A 21,542-nucleotide genomic window follows, 5' to 3' on the forward strand; every position below is an offset into this window, starting at 1 on the left:
CGCTTTGGCACGACATGCGCGGAGAGCTTATAGGCGAACACGCCAACGTACCGCATGCACTCGCGTCGTAGTCGCGCTTGCAGTGCAATGACCGCGCAAGGCGAACGGCACGCGTGATATGAAAAGTTTGGTTCCAAGATTGATTGGTGAAAGTTTTCACGGTCCCCGAATCGATACCTGGAGTATGAGAGGGCGTCGTGACAGAAGTATGTGGTTCATTGCGACGTAGCGGTGGGTTTGTTTAACGCCTTGATCTAAAATTACACGAAGGTGCATGCCACACATGTTAACACGTGTCACGCGCGCGTATACAATCACCCTGTGGTGTAAAAATCAAAATTAAGCATTGATACTTACATACCAAAACTACGGACTGACCATGAGGTAGGCCCGTACTGGAAACACCGGCTTAAATTCAACCATATAGTTCTCCAAAGCGCGCCTAAGTACGCGTGCACAACAGTTTTACGCCCTTAAGGGCCCTGTAGCATTTCCTGAACATGTTCAGAAAATGCTGCCTATTGGTAGTCGAGCCTACCGCGAACATGTGAGCCCAACATTATAGCGCAGCATGCGGCAGAAATTTACGATTAAATTTTAATGTCGGCAAGAAATCGCTCACTCTTCTCTCGAAAAATGACGTCATATACCCAGAACGAAGTGCGTCAGACACCCAAATGGGCACGCACACGGCCATTGGTTGATTTGAGCAACGTGAGCTACATAATTACCGCGGCCGCGGCAGTGTGCTCAAGGTCATTACGCGTGCTGACCACTTGTCATCCCCCCTTCTCCCCAGCGCGCTCGTCGGGACGAAAGGAGAGAGAAGGAACTTGAAGCGTGCAACAAATCCCTGTAACTCCACTCGTACTTGACGGATTCCAAATGTTTTCGCTGCAGTCGATTCGTAAGCCCTATAATAAAGAAGCCATTCGGTGGTTAATTCGAAAGGTGTTGCGAGGCCCCTTCAAGAGCACTGCACGTTCTTATTGCAGGCACCTGTTAAAGACCACGCTGAGTGTCGTGTGTCCAAACATCGTAGTGCGGCCACCTCAACGTGGAAATCAATCAATCAATCAATCAATCAATCAATCATCAATCAATCAATCAATCAATCAATCAATCAATCAATCAATCAATCAACACCGCACTTCCGTTTTTCTGTACAAAATAAGCGAGGAAAGCGATTTGAAAGCAGTGCCAGACCGTCATGTGTAAAGTAGAAGTAGACCTCCATAGTGAAAACATTAACACGGAACCATACACGGCATATTGATGCAAAAGCAAATTACGCGTAAACAAACAAATGTCACAGCAAAGAAAGAAACAAAGAAAAGTGGGGTGAAACAGCCTGTTCCATGCCGTGAGCCTGCCTACGCTTAAGAAGCGCTGCAGAGAAACCGATTTTATACCAAGACCCTCCATAAAAACACACACAAAATAGAGTACAATGAAAGAGCGAAGCTGGATAAGAAATAACCAGCCATCACAACATTGCGAACAAAGCAGAGCCTGCAAATGCATACAGAGCAAGTAAAGAATGAATAACTTCCGGGGGGCAAGAAAAGAACAGGAGGAAACGGAAACTCATAGCTTCCTCTTTCCGGAACGCCACCTTTCCGTATTGGCTCAGGGCCGAGCCATTCTTGTGTCCGTCTCACTCACCTCGCATCCTTTATCTTCGTCGGGCACCGCACTGGGACCTCGTCGCGTTCCTGTTCCCGCCATCCCTTGCCTAGGCCTTGTAGTCTCTTATCTCGCACCCTCTTGCGTTTCTTTTCTATTGTTGTGGATCCCTCAGTGGCCCGTGGCGCCACACCTTGCTCTCGTAGGAGAAAGTGTTTCGATGAGCAGATGAAGGCAGCCACTATCTCTCTCTCTCCATTCTTACCATCCTCTGCACATCCCAGCAATCTCTTCTCATCTCTATCTATTCCGCTAGGCCCACACTTGACTGTCTCGCCTGTTTCCGGACGCCCCGCAAAAAGAGAAACCCAACAGACTCGGCGCTGACCATTACGGAAGCAGACGACACTCTGCGTTGCTCGCGTCGTCTGCTTCGGGTACAGTGGGAAGCCACTGTACTTCTGGACACCCTACTTCTGGTAATCTGCCAAGCGTCGCGCCACCTATACGGGTAACATTTACCGAGGCGCGCACGTATGCTTAACGCACCGGAACCACCTTCCGGACGCATAGAAAATAATATTGTCTTCTTGCATTTCTATCATCCTGACTTCATCTTGATACATTGCTTCCTTAAAATGCATCGTTAAAGTACCGGCGAATAAGACAAGCTTTGGGCTCACAAAACAATAATGATCGGCTGATCACGATGACAATGGTGACAGTGACATCTAGCGAACGCTGAGCGGCACTCACATCGCCTAAGCCGCTGCTGGCTACCGAAATCCTCACCGTATAAAGCGTTCGCCGAAGATTTCGGAGCCGATGCCGCGGGCGCAGCTTAACGAATTTGTGCTGTACTTTTGAAATCTGCAAGACTAAACTCAGAGTACAATGGCCACATGCCAGGTATTGCACGCAGGGCTCAAGCACCAACCAAGAGTATTCTTATGGCCGGTTCAGCTTGGTGTTAGTAACGCTTATCACTACTATCGCTATTATCATTGGAGCTAGTTCAGTTTCCAGCTAGTATCGCTTATCACGTTTCCACAAGAGCCACGATGGCGTGCATTTTTTTTTTCACGGAAAGTCGATCGCTGCAACAAACGAAAGATGAATGCCAAGGGTCAACGTTTTTCGTAAGCACCGCGCTACGATTGTCACGTGCGAACGCCTAGGCCCTCGAGGGATGCCTACACCGATAAATGCGACTCTCGACCCGTTGTGACAGCCCGTGTTCTTTTCGCGTTCCACTTGACGACGATAAAAACGTGCACTGGCAGAGTACGAAGAGCCGATGACGAGAGAAGAACACGTCTCCCAGCAGCGTCAAAACAAACAAAGAAGCTTACTAGCGGGACGTTGCAAACAGCCAACTACAACATACTGGCAAAATATACCAACAGCGTGGAAACAAACGAACATACTTACTAGCGGGACGTCGCAAACAACCCACTAAAGAATACTGGCAAAACCAGACACCGTGAGGTCGAGAACGGACGCAAGAAACTCTCGAACGTGGACGAAGAAAACACACACACACACACACACACACACACACACACACACACACACACACACACACACACACACACACACACACACACACACACACACACACACACACACACACACACACACACACACACACACACACACACACACACACACACAGAAAAAGTGGAATATACCGCGGAACTAGATGCTTGAACAGCGCTTCCGGCAAAACAGCAGTGTGCTTCCAGACCATCGGTTCATAAGAGTTCCGCCTTTTATACCTCGACATATGTTATATATATATATATATATATATATATATATATATATATATATATATATATATATATATATATATATATATATATATATATAAAGAGAACATACAGATCAGATGAAATAGTGCGAGGTAAACGGAAATATCGCGAGAGAAGCATTCCGGACATGGAGTCACGTCCAGTCATACGTCCAACGCAGCAGCCAGCGTCTTCCGAAGTCGAAAGGCCATTTGTCCCAGATGTCGTCGGCTTCCCCGTTCAATCGATGACGCTGCTGCTCGTCGAATCGTTCGGAGAAGTGTTTGCGGCGTCGAACGGTCGAGCTTCCTGTATACGCTCTCGCAATCATTGCGACCCCCTACCTACTTCTGTGAAAGCAAGCCCTTCAAGTGCCGTGCCCAGATACGTTGCCCAAAAAGAAGGAGAAGAAAAGGTATTCGACTCGATCAAGGGATCCAGATAGAACGGATAAAAAAAAGAACATTGTTATAGCAGCGGATAGCCGACATTGGCAAACGCTGGCTAAATGTTACCGTTGTTTAGCCAACACTGGCCTAAATTTGCCAATATCTGTGCGGTGGTAGAGTGGTACAGTGGTACAGTGGTACAGTGGTACAGTAAGCCCTCCGAAAAGATGACCTGTCAATGATGTGGAGTTCAAAGATGTTAGGTTTCTGCATAATGGTGCGCACGCCATTTGGCGATGTAAACTTCGTGCTCCTTTAATGGTGAACGCGAAACCATCGAGCATTATCTTTTTGTATTAAATGCGAAGCACTTCTTAGCGAACCTCTGGCACTTTGAGCGTTTCTATCTACGTATCTATCTATCTATCTAGCCGCCTACGTCTGGGTGCTCTCACGATCGCGTCCTTAACTTGGTGTAGACCAAAATTTGCATGGGAGGGTAAGAGGATTTGACGAATATGACTGCCGGGTCATGACATGAATAACGTTAAAATCTTGTCGCGTACGTCGTCAAACTGTTTCCACTAGACACGTGTGGCACATACCCGTTTACCACGGGCCGCGGTGTACGGGTATGCGCCACAGGTGATTGACAGTTTATATCGACCCAGGAACGGCGAGAACAGACATTGTTAACTTAAATGCTAGAGCGTTAAGGAAAATCAACATCGACAGCGTTGACTCAACGAATGGAAAGAATGAAAATTAGGATCCCAGCAGGAATCGAACCCAAGAATTCTGCGTGGCTATCAGGTATTCTAACACTGAGCCACGCCAGGTCTCTAAATTGGTTTAGAAAAACAGTCTACGCAGGCGTAATATCGGTGCAACGTCAATTGTGGTTGTGGTGCTGGCTATCTAATTTTACAAGAAAGCAATAAACACTACATGGTACTCCTACGATGTCTACTACTACAAAACAGGCGTCATATCATATTAACGTCTGTAGTTCCAATGTTGGCTCCGCTTTTATAGCAGTCTAATAAACATTACGTTTGTATTCCTATCATTCAGCAAGCTATATTGAAGCATTGCTCGACCCCGGAGGAATACGTTACCGAAAGTTCAAATTCAAATTCTTTATTTCTGCCTTGTAGAGGTACAGACAGAGGAGGCGCAGAAAAAGCTGTCATAAACAGCTTGACAGAGCCGCGGGTTACATATGATATCCACATCACCGCACCGTAAAGTGCACTTAGTCCGCCAGAACGACGCAGTGTCCTCTTCATTTCTTACGAGGCTGGGCGATGGCCTCATGCTGACCGAGGATGATGCCAGATTGATTGACAGCCGCTTTGTAGACTAGGCTACGTAGGTCACATACGCCCAGGTAGCCTACAAATACGACAAACACCATCCACTGATGTTGGTCTACGTAGCACTATCCAGGCCTACCAGCCTCGACGGCCTATACCTCATCAACGCGAAGGGTGGCTTCAGGTTCCGACATGTCGCCGGCTCTGTCGACAGACAATTTGTCGACGAAATGACCGAGGCAACCAAGAATTCCAACAGCTCTACTATACCACATACTTCACTACATATGGACCTCTCGTCACCACGATCACGACCGGATCCTATAACAAGTCATGACCAGCTGCTGGTGCTCACTGATCACGGTGATGATGCCCTTGTTCAAGAACTGTCAAGAACTTCTTGCACACATGCACACGGGTTCGTGCAACGTGCGTGCGTTCTCGGGACACGTATAAGCACTACATATCAGATTACCGCTTCTGCTGTTGGTATACTCACGTTGCCATTGGCAGTGTTACCCAACCGTAAACAACTGGTTATATAACACATATTTGGCTCTTCAACATATATAAGTCTGCGAATAAAATTTATACAAATCTTTGGCGTCGTTTTGTAACGTGTCGCTCAGTAAAAAAATGTTACGCCACAGTCACCTACCCGCCGCATGCTTCGTATAACATCGACTCCCACGGTACGTGGGATCTGCCAAATTTTTTCTTCACTGATTTAAATGGGGTCCACAGTGTTTGCACAGTGATTATACGGTGCTCGGCTGCAGACCCGAAGGTCGCGGGTTCGATTCTGGCAGCGGCGGTCGCATTTCGATGGAGGCGAACTGCTAGAGGGCCGTGTACTGTGCGATGTCAGTTCACGTTGAAGAGTACCAGATATAGTCGAAATATCCGGAGCCCTCCACTACGGGGTGCCTCGTAATCACATCACACTTTTGGCACGTAAAGCAACGCTTAATAAACTGTTATAACTTGTTAATATATAGCGCGCACTAGCCTCGATTAGCACGCATTTACGTCGGCGTCACACGGGCACCTTTCATCGCGATCAGGGTTGATCCAGACTGTAGGCTCGATCCGTATCAGGCGCAGCTACACGGCCACACAATCGCGATCCGGGCCAATCGGGATCACGACGATCGCGATCTGTCTCCCAGATCGGCATTTCGCTGATGTCTGCGCGAAACTTGATCCTACTCGATTTTGACCCTGTAGCAGCGAGCATTGTTCATCGTGATCAAGAAATCCAATCCGGATTGGCCCTAATACCGATCAGAAGTGCCTGTGCGACACTAGCATTAGTTATCTTGATAGCCAACACTATCCGACACTCGGCAATAGTTAGCGTACATACCAGCCAACACTAGCAACCATTTAGCTATCTTTAGCCAACATTAGGCAACATTTGCTATCACAAGCCATCACTTAGACAACACCGGTAGTATGCCACTAAAGTGCGGCAATTGAATTAGGTCACAAAATATTCGTTTTAACTCGTTGCTGATTGTCCATGGAAGCGTCGAAAGAACAACAGTCGCAGTTTCGCCGCAAGGGCGAGGCAATGAATGCGATAGAACTGCAATGTTACACGAAGTAAAGCTAGAAACTAACTCCTGTAGAATCCAACCTAGCGTAACTCTACAAAACGCCGGCATAACAAAACGCGCCCTCTACAGCGGGCGAACCGACCTTCGTCCTGTCTAACGTTTCAACACGAACTGAGCGGTGAGAAGACAACACGTAAAAGGTACGATCCGTCTGCTAATTCCTATCAACATAGGGCGCGCGCGACTGCGCCGGGCCGATCAAAGTACGCAGTCCCTGCCGGACCCCAGTGCGTTTCATCTCCGCTTGAGCCGCGATCATCGGCTGTCCTCGTGTGCTTTTCACTCGCACGTGGAACATACGACGCCCGCGGCAGAGTTATCGGCCTTGGAATTTATGCAGACCATCATGGCGACGGCAGAAATAGGTCTGCACTGTCCATATAATTGATATAGCAAAAGGTTTCGGATTTCTTAGCCAACATAACCTCGTTGTTTATTGCAATCGACAGCACTTTCAGTTTAAGCGCGCAATCTCAGAAAACGTTCTACAAGAAGCTTGCGCCACAGTTGGGGCTGGAAAGAAAGACCATTGACTCTATAGAACTCGTGTGTTCGGCTCCATTGACAGTGCCACGACGTACCCGTGGTACTCCGTTGAGACATAACTGGGAAACCATTATAGTAGAGTTCGCAGGACTCTAAATGCTCATCCATATAACTAAAACCAGCAGTTGTTCCGTGTACGAAGCTCTTTAGAAATGGTACGCAAACGAATGTGTACGTTTAAATACTGTTTATTTGCGCCGCGAGCCTTGTTTCTTTGCGCAAAAAGGCAATGAACGCCTTCGACAAAGCGCCCGTAGTGCGCTAGAATGGTGGTTGTCATATCACAATCCACGATAAAGGTGGTGAAAGTGAAGACGACCATAATAACCAGTTGTGCACTGAGCGTATTTCTTTTAATCTCGAATTTCTGGTGCGCTAGAACCAAACCACTCAAGCGTAAACATTTCCTCTTAAATAACCAGCCACTGCAACCTAAAGCAATGCTTAAGAGAAGGGAGCTTCGACGGCGACGGCGGGGTGCGGGCCTAAGGAGGTTCGCTCATATAACAAAGAAACATCCGGAACGAGAGAAACAGCTCAAACTTCTCAGAAGCTATAGAATGGAAGTTAGAAAAACACCGTTATCATACACGTGCTTCAAGAGGCGCGTCCGTAAGGAACAATGGAAACAGAAACAGAGATGAAAACAACAATGTCCTCTGAGATGCACCACGGATGTCGTCTGCAATCGACAAACGTGACGCCACCCGTTAATGACAGGAACCAGAGACTCGAGAACAGACGCTGTGGCATGCGACGGGTCTCTGCGATCCAAATGGCTATGCGACGTGGTCGCATCCGTAGCTCGGCCCTATAGAAGCCAGAAAAAACGTTCCCCTTGATATTCCACAGAAATGGTTGTCATGAGAACGCAATGTCACGTGGTCATGACGGCACGCTGACACTGGAAAGGGCAGGCAGACTAAACTGCGGGGACGTGTACGCCATTGAGCGGGCGTACTTCTGTCACGCGATACATGAAGCAGACGTAACATTTATTCATTCTTTCATACTGAACGTCGGCATAAGGAAACACTGCTGAGAGAGAGGGAGAGAAGGAAAGGAAAGTCAGTGAAGTTAGGCGGAACTATACGGTTTTCTACCCTATTCTACCTTCCAATGGGGCAGTCGGAGAGGAGATTAGACAGACAGACAGACAGACAGACAGACAGACAGACAGACAGACAGACAGACAGACAGACAGACAGATAGATAGATAGATAGATAGATAGATAGATAGATAGATAGATAGATAGATAGATAGATAGATAGATAGATAGATAGATAGATAGATAGATCTCACGCACGCACTCTGTGCTCTTCACACTAAGAAAGAGACATACAAGATGTGCGTACGTTTCTCAGCGCCGCTGCATTACGTCACCAGACTAACTCGCCCAGCTCTCTATGATTTCGCGAAATATGGGTCACTCGCCTCTACAACCGTATAAGTCGCAAGTGAATTAAAGGAAGCTAAATAAAGCCGAGTGTGGAATTGATGAGGCTGAGACAGAGCTTTCAGTAGCGCAAAGTTATGGGGAAAAGAGTAGATGAACTGTCGGCCTCGATTACCCCGGATAGGATACCTAGGAGTAAAAGAACAGCGACGACGACAACTTGAAAGAGAGAAATAAAACAAAGAAAGAAAGAAAGAAAGAAAGAAAGAAAGAAAGAAAGAAAGAAAGAAAGAAAGAAAGAAAGAAAGAAAGAAAGAAAGAAAGAAAGAAAGAGTTCAACGTCTAGGAGCACGGAAAAGACTCCGTCGACAAGAAAGTTGATCCTGCAACGTCAAGCTAGCTCCCACCCGAGCAAACATTTGCCCCTCCTCTCCGTTCGCCATCGCGACTTCTCTAAACCCCACCTCCTGATCTCTCCCGCTGCTTCCGCATCCACTCCCGCCGAGACAACAAATCCACCTCGATGGAACAACACACGTCGTTTTTTTCTTTCTTTTGTTCCTTTTCCCTCTTTTCCTCTCCTTCTGTGTGAACAGCGGCATCCAGCGCGGCACGCCATCATGAACCGTGTTGTTGACTCGCGTCCCTGGCGAACCCGCAAAGCCAGGTCTTGCGTCGGCTGAGCCGCGGGTTATATTGTTTCCTGAAAGGCTCTCATCTAAACCTCGCCCACCACCTTCAGCTCTGTCAGCAAGCCCGGGATGTAAAAATAAGAAGAGGGGGAGGAAACATAGCGAGCGGGGCGCTGGTTTTCCGTGCTTCGCGACGCTAAACTCTCCGAGGTTGCGGTTCCGCAGAAAGCAGCAGCGCGCTCCTCATCCTCAGCAACACAAAGTGGGCTCGCATGCCCACTTTGTGTTACGGGAAAGCGGTTTTTTTTAGATGCGAAGTATCTTAAGGCGGAGCTCAATCCGGTGATGGTGGTGGTGTGCGGCGTGACCACCCTTACTGCGCATGCGCATACCCTCTCCACACACCTCCTCTTCACTCACCCTCTCCCCTTTCCCTCTCCACTCTCCCTCTCCCCTTCCCCTCTCCACTTTCCCTCTCCCATACCCCTCTCCCCTCCCCCTTTCTACTCTTCCTCTGAAACGCGGGCTAGACATGCCGAAATTCTCTCCTGCGCAACGCCGCGATGAGCTCGAGCGCATGCGCGTCCCCTCCCCTTCTCCCTCCTCTCCTACGCTGCCTCCCTCTCGCCCGCCTGTCGACCGCGTTCCCCGCTCGCCCTGTGAGAATTAACGGCCAGGCTAGATGGAAGATACGACGCGCGTAGCGTCCCTCTTTGCGTTCCACGACGCGAGGTCGGTAGCATGCCCAACGAACGCCAACGGAACGCGATCGTGCAAGTGCTCCGGCTTCGCATCGCCTCATGGTCCCCTTTAGCGGGAGATGGTGTAATTTTTTTTTTTTTTTGGGGTAGCCCGCATCCTTACGCTTCAAAATGTCCTTTAAGATGCGGCGTACACTTTGGAAAATTAGCTGTTAATAACGCTGGAGCCGCTGGCAACTCCTTCTGGTGACGCCGTGGGTATATGACCCGAGTGTGTCGCCCTTAAGCAAACATCGTCGATCGCTGCACACCAGTAGAGTAGGCAGAATTTTTTTTTCTTCTGGGAGGGGGGGAGGGGCACGCCCTTGACCCAACGTGGGGTCCGGTCAGGTAAGTGTGGTCGAGTGTCATTATGTGCTCTGTATACCATATGGCAGAAAAAAGTTTCGGGTGGGGTGGGGGGAGGGGGGCAGGGGCCCCGTATGACCCCCACCCTGGCGTAGCCACTGCTACACTCGACTACAACTTAAAAGCTAAGAAAAAATATGTCGGCTCCGCCTAGAGCCATCGCTGACCCTTCCTGGAGAAACTTTGCATAAATACTGTGTTTAGAAAAATTTATTGTATCACAGACGGTTAACATCAGTAACAATTTAACATAACGTTTTCTTGCTAGAAATACGTTCACGAAAAGATAAAACATAATTCAGTAACATGGACATAAATAGACACATGAAATGACGCGGAGGCAACACAATTGATGTTTCAAATCGTACTTATTTTCACGATGTCAAGCACCGCTGGAGGTTCTCAGATAGTTGACTTTACCATAGAGACACGCGTTTGTGTCACTGGTTTCAGGTCGGAAACTTGGACGTCCTGGTCAATTTCGTCTGGGATTCTGATATCGCTGCTCAGCTAAACGTAATGTTTTAGGTAGTAACGACGAACCTTTAACTCTACATACACGTAGCACTTACATTAGCCGAGAAGAAGTACTTACGGTTCGAGCAGAAAGCAGCTAGCACGACTGTGTTTCACAGGTGAAGGGTAGGCGCGCCGCGGTTCTGTGGGCTGAGCTGAAATTTTTTCTTAGGTTGTAGACGCATATATTGGGAAGGCAGGTAGATTAACCAGGCACATGCCAGGTTAGCTACCATACGATGGGAGAATGGAAGAGCGGAGTATAAAGGTGAGAGAGAGAGAGAACGAAGGAAAGATGGAAAAGATCAGTAAATGTTCCGACACGTATGTAGCGGTAGCACTCTACAATAGTCAGAGGCGTTCACTAACCCCCGTATTCTGAAACGCTCCTTGACTTGCTGAACGCGTTTCGAACGCGCTGCCTTTAAGCGGTGCCAAGGCAGCACAGACGCGTTTCGAACGCGCTGCCTTTAAGCGGTGCCAAGGCAGCACAGACGCGTTCCGAACGCGCTGCCTTGAGGCGGTGGCAAGTCGAGTTCAAGTCAAGGAGCATTTTTGAATACGGGGGTTAGGCCCGTAGCCCTCAAAAAGCACAAAAGTGCTTTGACTGCCTTGTGAGCCGACGAGCGATGGAGACGACGCTCCAGCAGCATCCGCACGGAGAGCGGCCGATCGCCCGATCATCGCAACGCGTCAGAAAGTGATCGTCTAATAGGATTTACGTGTACAAATAACTATGGGTGTGCGAATATTCGAAAATTACGAATAACGAATCGGATTGCGTGGTATACGATTCGGTACTCGAATTGTACAGCGCATATTCAAAATACTGAATTTTTTTCGAATAATTTTCGAATATTAAGCACCGACTGGAAAACCCCAAAGGAACGAAACGTTCAAACAGCGAGGGGGGTCGTCAGTTCCTCTATTCATGTTCTAATAACGGAAGGCAGGCCCGTAAGCCAGGGGGGGGGAGTGGCTATACCTCCACCCCCCCCCCCCCCCACCGCCGTAATTTTGGTGAAGTAGGTGTTTCTATCAAAATTAAATAATGTTTATGGAATTGCAGGCCCCTATTGAAAATGGTTGCCTTACTATTCGAAAACTATTCGAATATATAGTACTGGAGTGGTATTTGATTCGGTTTCATCGCTATTTGATTCGCATTGGATTCAGTTCGAAAATTCAGTATTCGCACGCCCCTACAAATAGGGTTACGAGGAAGTGGATCCCGGATTAATTTCGACGACCTGGGAGTCCTTAAAGTGCGTGCCCAATCTAAGGTGTACACGGGTATGTGTCTTAATTACAACCCCCCCCCCCCCCTCTCCTCATCGAAACACGGCCGCCGCGGTCGGGAATAGAATCGACGACGATGCGCTTAGCGGTCCAACAACATAGCCGCAGCACCGCCCCGGAAAAGAACGCATATTCGCGCTTTAAAGAGAAAGAAACGGTTGCATCTTTCTTGTCTTTCAAAATATCCGACCTCTTAAAACGCTGGGCTGGAATAATTTTCAGAGGCTTAAGAAAAGATCGTGTTCCGGGGGGATACATAGTGCTCATATGTACGCTCACTTAAGTGCACTCTTTGAACTAAGATGAAAAGAAAGACGCGCGATCCGTTCATGTTCTTTCAAGGCGCGCCTTGTTTACAGCCGGGAAATTTTAACGCGCGTAAGAAATAAAGGCGACGTTGAAGCAGGCTGGGAAATGTACTCGCTTAAAAATAAAAAAAAAGAAGAAAAGTTGATACACACCGCTTTCAATGCGATTAACCGGCTGAGAGAGGACGCGTTTTCAGCTTCTACCCGAGACGTGTAATTGAGGAAGCGTTCAGTAATCAATCCTAAGTTTGCTGCGAGACTAAGCGGCGAATGAATGTCAAACCAATTGAAGGGACTAATATCATTTATGGTCACAATCACTCGTGCTTGTTATATAGTGCACTCCCTTTTAAAAGATACTGGCTTTTGTCTTTCATAGGAGACGTCAACACAGGCTACAGACGCTTGTGCAGGTATGTTGTACTTGGAGATCGCGCTAGAGTACCCCTGTCCATGGGCGTCAGCAGGATTTTGTCTTGGGGAGGGGGGGGGGTGGAAACCCGAGTTGCGTCGGGGTGGGGAAGCGGGGGGGGGGGGGAGTAATGCTGGTGTGGCATGGTGGGTGGGGAAAGTGCGCCTTTTACCCCCACTGCCGATGCCCATGCAATCAATCAATCAATCAATCAATCAATCAATCAATCAATCAATCAATCAATCAATCAATCAAGAAGTCGCACGGTCCTTCATGCATTTGCCTAAGACGACTGGAAGGCGAAGGGCGTCTTTCTTTCTCCTTCTCATTTGAGTCTATTCTATTAATCCGCCCACCGCTCCCTCCCCCTGAAAGCGTGCTGCACATAACGTGGTTTTGCCCTGTCTATGGGATTTGAGGCATTGCAAGCTTTCTGCCCCTTCTATTCGTTTGCACAGCCTCCGTGATCGGCCCGCCTTTGACCAAGCGACGATGTCGTGCGATGACGTCATCATGACGCCACAAATTCTGGCGATCTGTGACGTCAGTGGGCCGTCATGTTACGTTGAGGTCGTGTGACTTTTGGCACGCCGACTGCGCACACACATTCACTTGAGTGTCACGTGACTTTCGACCGCCTTTTCTCAGGTTATTTTTTTTTCTCATCATTCGTGTTGACAACCGCAAGGTCTCGCGATGTATCGCCAAGTCTCGCGAAACCTCGCAATTTTCTTGACTCAAGAGACATGTAACTCTTTCGCCTAAATATACAAATCAATCAATCGATGCCAGAATGGCGACCAGCAGGGCCGGAGAACCAGGCCGTGCAGAAGTCGAAACCAGCCAAAGTGCTGGTCGAAGTTAAGCAAATATGTTCTTTCATTTGATTCAGTACCCGAACGCAACTGCTTCGCCCAAGTTTGGCGCACGACAAGGCAGTGCACTGCACCGTAAGAAACTGCTATCACCAGGGATGACCCAGTCTCGACGCCTCATGTATTGCGAAGTCACGAAGTAACTCCCCCCTCTCCCGCTCTCTTTACAACAAAGAGAAAGAGCGGCAGACTCCGAAGCGTGACACTGTTTTAGCACGCTATATAAGTAATCTTCGAGTGACGAGCCGCTATTTGTACAGGGCGCTGTATTCGGAGCACGCTATGTACGAATGCGGCCCCAGTCGGTCGACGTCTTCAGTCGGGGCGACTCCGCCCACCCTTACGGCAAGATCATTAGGACAGAACAGGAAGGGTTAATGCCGCCATTACCTCCGTCTAAATGTCCTCTTAGACGGAGGGATAGGAAAAAGGTACGGAGCGAGAAGGCCGAGTATCCAGCTGGCCGAGCGGACAGACGTATCGAGGTCACGCAATGCTGGCCCAGAGCTAAGTTTAACCACGTTGCGGCTGTATCGTTCCGCCATTTCTCCCACTCTCTTCTAGTGCGACAGTACAGAATGTCCGAGACTGGGTTTGTTGATAAGGAACAGCAACCATTTAGGCAATTAATATCGTCCGACGGATCATGACGCCAAGCGCAGCTTGCCGGTGCACTCTATGAAAAAAAAAAAGAAAAAGTTATTGTACGTTTTTTTTAGGTTAGTCCTGACTTGCCATGCACATGACTCTTTAAAGAAACACGTGGACTCTCTTTGGAGATGATTATTACTGTCGTCGGTGAGTCGTGGGACCCAGAAGGGAGTTAACGTGTTTCCTCAAAGAAAGTCATATACGTGGCGAGTGAGGACTCACCGAAAAGGGCAATGCATGCTCTTTTTCCTGTTGGGGAGAATCGTTGTTAAGCATAATTGGTTAATCCACCCCGCGTTTGGGGTGCTATAAGACTACCCAGCCTCCAGGATTCTGCACAGCACAAAGGCTTCAAGTTGGCCTCGCAATGTCAGTAGCTCTCATTGCACCGTTTCGGAGAACAGCCCAACTTTCAACGAAGAGGTCACCGGCACCTGCCGTGTTTCGATTACGCCATCACTGCAGCCTTCAATCCCGTTAACTCGACCAGTAAAAAGGGCCCGCATTTGGACTGGTTAGTTCACGATGATTAAATGCGGGAAACAGCGCACATGTTGAGCCTTCCATATCCACAACAGTGGCGAGGCACGTGTAAGCCTCCAATCAATTTCACTCTTTCCGAAGTAGATATCATTCCAATCAGATTGACCATAGTATTGGTTCTGCGCATGCTGCTCTCGTCATATTGGTTGTTGTTTTGAGAAAGTGGTTGAGTGCGTACGCTGCCTGAAATAATAAACACTTGGTTGTTAGGCAGCGCAGTGTTCTGTGGTCTTTGGTTTCGATCATCCCGTTTTATAGCGTAGACTCCTGCGTCTGGAAAGAGTAGATGGTGATAGGCTGCGGTAATTTCACAGAGAGGAGACGGATCAGACAATATAGGATAACGAAGAAGGATGAGCAAACAAAAGCTTCGCTTTAAAAACATTCAAATTTTGCTGTTCCACTGCCGTGCCATCTCGCGAACATCGATCTTCTCTTTCTTTTTTTTTTGCTAATTCAGTCTAACATGCCACGTGACCCCCCCCGCTGATCACTCCTCCCGTCACTGCGTCACTCTATCTGCAGCCGTCCGCGCAGTGTTACGCAACGCGCCAGTCCCAGACTCGCGGCGTAACACACGCCACTGGAGCGTCCGTCCCGTCTCTCACGACACAGGCTACCAAGAACTCAACGCGCGTGTCCGCAGCGGCAGAAAATGACGTCGTCACCGAAGTAACCAGTGCACCGGGATCCCCGCCCTGGACACACTTACCGACTCTCCACACGTGCACCTCACGGCCTTCTGTATACAATCCGAGTGTGTAGTACACTTCCTTTGAAAATTCGCTCATGTTCTTCCCGCTCCAAACGGCACAGCATAAAAAAATCAGCTTGGATCAAAGAAAAATAAAAAAAAAAAACTTCGGCAGAGGAAATGCTTAGGCCTTGAGCGGTTTGGTTCTAGCACACCAGAAATACGAGGTTAAAAGAAATAAGCACTGTGAACAACTGGTTATAACAGTTGTCTTCACTTTCCCGCACCTTTATGTGGATTGTGAAATGACAACCATCATTCTAGCACACTACGGGCGCTTTGTCGATTGTAGTAGCAGACGCTCTCCCCACCCGACGCCGGCGCAATCAGACAATGAGCGCGCGTTGCGCAAAAAAAAAAAAAAAAAAAATCAGTTCACGTTAATAAACGACAGTAACATCTATCGTCTGTACAGATATAAAATGTTTCAAAACGTACATAGTCGTTTGCGTCCCATTTCTAAGGAGCTTCGCTCATCGGTTGCGTTCGTACACGGAACAACTGCTGATTTTAAAAATCGTGCTGCGTGATATTTGGGACACCCTGTATACACTTAAGCAGGGTAATAAGGGCCAGGCAACTACTCTACAGACAGTGTCCGCGTGGACGACAGCTACTTGTCACACGTGCTGTCACGTGTTCGCTTTCTTTTGGCAGCGACGACGTAGCCGCTGTCACAAGCCCGTCGTGGTCCAAGGCGTCGCACCATATGTCAGCCCTCCTCCGCGGTGGTGTGAAACTAGCCGCTACGATACGGTCATTCATCTTGCAACGAGACACGAAAGAACACCTTCTTTTTTTTCTCACGAGGAAAATGGAGGGAGGAGGGCAGGGGCTAAGGGCTAAGTTGGAAAGAGGCTGAACCATCGTACTCGCGAGAAGTCGGCCACGACTTGTCTTCGTTGTCGGCACGAGGAGAGGGAGAAATAAAGGCTAAAAAAAACGAGCCAAGAAGAAAAAAAGCCAATGCGGAGGAGGTAAAGGGGGCGTATGCCGGATAGACTCGTGTAATGACCGCACCCATGTAATAGACGCACCCAGAACTTTAATAGTTAAAGGGTCCCCTCAAAAGATGTACACTCAAACCTCAATATAACGAACACGGATATAACGAATTATCGGTTATAACGAAGTAAATAAAGAATAGTCTTGTGATAGCTACAGTGTTACAATTAAACGTTTATAACAAATTTTCGAATATAACGAAGTTATTTTCGTGGCAGATGTGACTGTTATAACGAGGTTTGAGTGTATTTAAAGATTACCTGTGTATTAACCGTGCCATCAAATATCGAGGTTAGCGGTGTTGTCCGTTCTGCGCTACGAGAATTCTGGGACAGAAGCGAGATTGAGGTTGCTGCGACTAACGAGGAGGAGGACGAGGAGTAAGATTCTTGCAACCGCGTGAAAGTGATAAAGGTGACAAAGTGACACATTTAAGCTTTAATTTTAGAAATATGTTTTTAAAAACCATCCGATTCTCGGCCAATCCCCCAGCGTGGGTGTGTGCCAGAGTTTCCAGGATCAACTCTACTCTGCTCTTTTTTCGCTTCTCCCATTACAATCGAGTACTGCAGTTAAACAAAGGCAAATAGCGCTGAAAACACGTACGAAAAAAAAAAGTTGTGTCTTTTTCTCCGTGTGAAGGCCGCACGCACCCGAAATTCTCACCCCAAATCTTAAAAAAAAAAAAAAAAAAACTGCAGGCATTACAAGAGTATATACGGTACGTTCCCCTTTCCCTCCACCGACGTCCTTCGTGTGGTTTCATTTAGCGCCCTCTCGCGTGTTCTCCTTTCATTCCGGCATTGGAGCCGTACGTCAGCTGCCCTCGGATTACTTTACCGCGTTGTCTTGTTCTCGTTCGCCCCGTGCCTTGGCGGCTTCCAGCTGATTAATGGTTCTCGTCCACAGAGACTCCACGAGGCACCCGTAGAGTACGGCGAAATCAAGCGTGCGGAACGACCTTTACAGCGGCCATTTTGGTGGCTCTTTTTCCGAGGTGAGAAACCGAAACGATCGGCGAAATAACTCAACGAGTGGAAATACCGAAGCAGTGGCCCACATATCTGTGGCAATGATCAGGCAGAATGCGAATTCGCGCGCGCGCGCGAGCGTGTTTGTGTGTGTTTCTTGTTCAGACACAACCGGCGGTGGGCTGTTTTTTTCCTTTTTTTTTAGACCAAGCTAATTAATGTTTCCGTTTATCCCATAATTACTGCCATTAAATTGACTATATAACAGCCACAGTGGTCCAGTGGTTATGGTGCTCGACTGCTGGCCCGAAGGTCGCGGGATCGAATCCCCGCTGCGGCGGCCGCAGTTTACATGGAGGCGGAAATGCTTGAGGACCGTGTATTTCCGGAGCCTTCCACTACGGCGTCCGTCATAATCGCATCGTGGTTTCGTTGATTATTATTATATTATTATTATTATTATTATTATTATTATTATTATTATTATTATTATTATTATTATTACTATGATGACTCGAAGGCGAAAGCCACCTTATCTTCTCGGTCAATCTTATTGACTTACCCCCCTCAGAAGCAGAATCAAAACCACGTTAGCTTTCTTCACCTAACGTGGTTTCCCACTGCCTCCAAGAGCGGCCCACCTCTGACCAAGCCACAGCGTCATCTGATGACGTCATCACACGATGATTTTCTGCCTCATTCGTACTGACACTGACGCCGACGGTGAATTTTCGCATTTGGTGAGGTATCCACCACTTTCGCCTTAATAACGCCACGGTCTCGTGGGATGAGGGCCAACTGATCGCAGGTAGGCTCGTCGGATTTGGTTTGGGCTGTAGGGCCGGTCCACAAAAAGGCGCTTCATTGTAGCCGGGGACACCGGAGACGAGCAACGTGGGGCACGTACCACGCAATGGTCCACTGAGATTTTGTGGCCGCATATATGTAATCGACGGGGGTGGTGTGCCGCCACCCCACACGGAGTACTCTGCAACACCCCCGCCTCCTCCTCCTGGCGGGTATGAGGCTGAGTGGGAGGTTTGAACCACGCGGACAGCGAAAGAAGCTTGTCCTGTGTCACACGAGACAGCCTGACGAAACGAGATGGCGGATCGCACACGTTGCTGCAACCACGGGTTGGGTGATTAATGGATGTATTAATGGACAACGGCGGACGGAAGGGGGGCCGGGGCCCGCTCCGCGCAAGCCTGTCACCGTCGCATCAATCCAGGGGGCAGAGTGTAGGGGTTCGCGGTACAGCTGCGCCAGTAACGAAAGGCAACACAAGAACGGAAAGAGGGGGAGGCACCGAGCTACAATTAGTTTCGATGACATGTCCCCTGCTGTAAGAGTTGTTCCTGTGTTGCGATGGGAGCGTTGGTCTAGCCAGCGGCGTCGCCGTGGTAACGGCGTTTTATTCAACTTACACAGGATGAGACGTCGTGGATTTGATTCCCAGCCGAGCCTGTGACATTTCGAAAACACAAAAAAAAAAAAAAGAAAGAAGACAATAAAGTGAAGCAAAACGAAAAGCCGAGCTAGTTGGCACTTGTTCATTTTTGTAGATTTAAAAGCGCTGACACTACAGGGACAAGAAAGGGCACAACACGAATGCTTTAAAATCTGTAAATATGAAGACAAAAGAAAAGTTTCGCCGCAAGGGCGAAGCAATGAATGCAATAGCAACAAATTGGAATGTTAAAGAAGTAAGGCTATCAGCTAACACCTTTGGGATCCGATCTGCTACAAACGACTGGTTTAAGCGAATACGGCCACTCCAGGGATCGAAGCGGTTTTCGTGCTGTCTGTCGCCTCAACGGGAAGTAAGCGGCGAGAGCACAGCACGCATACGAGCCGTCTAACTGATGTCTGCGGAAAGAGCGCGCGAGCAAGTGCTCGCAACCGCACCCTTATGTTCGAAGTTCGTGGTTGCTGCTCGAGCACAACCTTATGACTACGCGTTTCAGGGAAACAGACAGATAGAGAGAGAGAGAACTTAGGTATAAGGCAGGATAGCAGGAAACGTGCGGTGCATTCGTTGACGCGTGTGGGACGTCACCACTAGTCAAAGGCGTTCGCACAAGCCCTTCGTCTTCAAGAAGCGCAAATGTACCTTGTGACCTGACGAGCGACGGGAACGGTGTTCCAGTAGCACTTGCATGGGAAGGCGGCCGTTCATCGAGTCTTTGCAAAGCATCCAGCCTTTGCAAAGTGTTCGTCTTTTCCTAAAAGCTAACAAAACGCTACTTAACCATACACGGGGTCAAACTTGCGAGACGTAAAAAGAAGCAAAATTCGCACGATTTCCCTAAGACAACTGAAAGGCGAAAGCCACCTTCCTCCTTTTCTTCTCAAATGATAATTCCCCCCCCCCCCCCCTGCAAGCTTTCTGCACCTAACGCGGTTCTGCACTGCCTCCGCGATTGGCCCACTTTTGAACAAGAAACGATGACGTCGACATGTGATGCTACGTTATGTGACGTCACACATTTTGGCGATCTGTGACTTCATAGGGTAACGCCATAATATGATGATGATTTTTTGCATCACTCGTTTTGACGCCCCCGAGCGACGGTCAACTTCCGCGTTTGATGAGGCGACTAAGGCTTTCGCCCTAATAAGTGAACGCATGGCAAGACCATCGAGACAAGAACGCAAGTCTAACTTTGTGGTGAGAAATAGACTGCACACGCTTTGAAAGTTAACTTACCTTCGTTCTGGATTGGCTGACGGGAAGCGCACGTTCTCGGCGGGCACGTCGCGACGAACGAAGGTATGCACACACTTGAAAAAGGACATCGCGAACACCGGCACAAACACGTGTGTCAACATCCACAACCACTAGAGGGCAGGCACGACCTTTTGACTTCTAACTGCGGTTTCCCAGCTGCTTCGACGACCACTCCACGATGACGGGAACGGAGTCAGTAGAAGTGTCCAGCTGCGAGCAAAGAAAAAGTTAACGGTAAGATAAGAACACGAACAGTGTACAGCTTAGTGATTGATTGATTGATTGATTGATTGATTGATTGATTGATTGATTGAGTGAGTGAGTGAGTGAGTGAGTGAGTGAGTGAGTGAGTGAGTGAGTGAGTGAGTGAGTGAGTGAGTGAGTTGACACCTGTCTTGCCCAAGATATTATGCCTTTGCAGACTATTATTTATTTTTCTATATGATATATTGCTTGCTGTCCTCTGTTTATTATTCACTGACTTTTGCTTTGTTGTTTGATACGTTGTTTGATTCCCCTAATAAGCTTAAAATTAGGGGTTTTACAAGCCAAAGCCGAGACAAGACTACGAGGCATGCCACATAATAGTATCTAGGTTTTATTGAAGTCTAATGTACTTGACTGAACCAGAACGAGTGCTCTGCGTGCCTTATTTGATTCAGTGTTTCCGTTTGTCGTTCTTTTTAAACCGCCCTAATTGACACAAGGCAGACGCTATAAAAAAAGCAGTTCGGTTGTACTTTAAACACTCGGGGGTTAAGAAAAATTTAGTACGCTGGCACGCTGACCCCTAACTAATACAAGATCCTGCGCGTTCCCTGTGGTAGTATAGCTCCCTCGACATTATCTGAGAAACAAATGCAGTTTTGAGCGCCCAGTTGTTCTAAAGCGCAATCCTTGTGTCACGCGCTTGAGCGTATATATGCGATGCTGCCCTAGTTTTCTCGGCTGAACAAATTGCGCTGTGTGTGTCCCGTCTCGTCTATGTTCGCGTCTTCAAAGCGCAGACCCATCGTCGTCATGCAGAACAATCTAGCCCCACAAAGTGCG

The 21,542-nt window shown here is 48.2% G+C and overlaps 1 protein-coding gene across 3 annotated transcripts in view; it reads right to left on the reverse strand.

Moving 5' to 3' along the window:
- LOC119404877 (tyrosine-protein phosphatase Lar) overlaps positions 1-20,666 on the reverse strand; it is a 234,581-nt gene extending 213,915 nt beyond the window's left edge. Inside the window, exon 1 of one of the 3 annotated variants that reach the window (XM_049419052.1) lies at positions 20,472-20,666. The gene's annotated coding sequence lies outside the window, so the exon portion shown is untranslated. The remainder of the gene's footprint in view (positions 1-20,471) is intronic. The other 2 variants (XM_049419053.1, XM_049419054.1) reach the window with 2 other exon arrangements.
- Positions 20,667-21,542: the final 876 nt, after the last annotated feature.

Source organism: Rhipicephalus sanguineus, chromosome 9 (assembly GCF_013339695.2).
Source record: "Rhipicephalus sanguineus isolate Rsan-2018 chromosome 9, BIME_Rsan_1.4, whole genome shotgun sequence".
Taxonomy (NCBI): domain Eukaryota; kingdom Metazoa; phylum Arthropoda; class Arachnida; order Ixodida; family Ixodidae; genus Rhipicephalus; species Rhipicephalus sanguineus.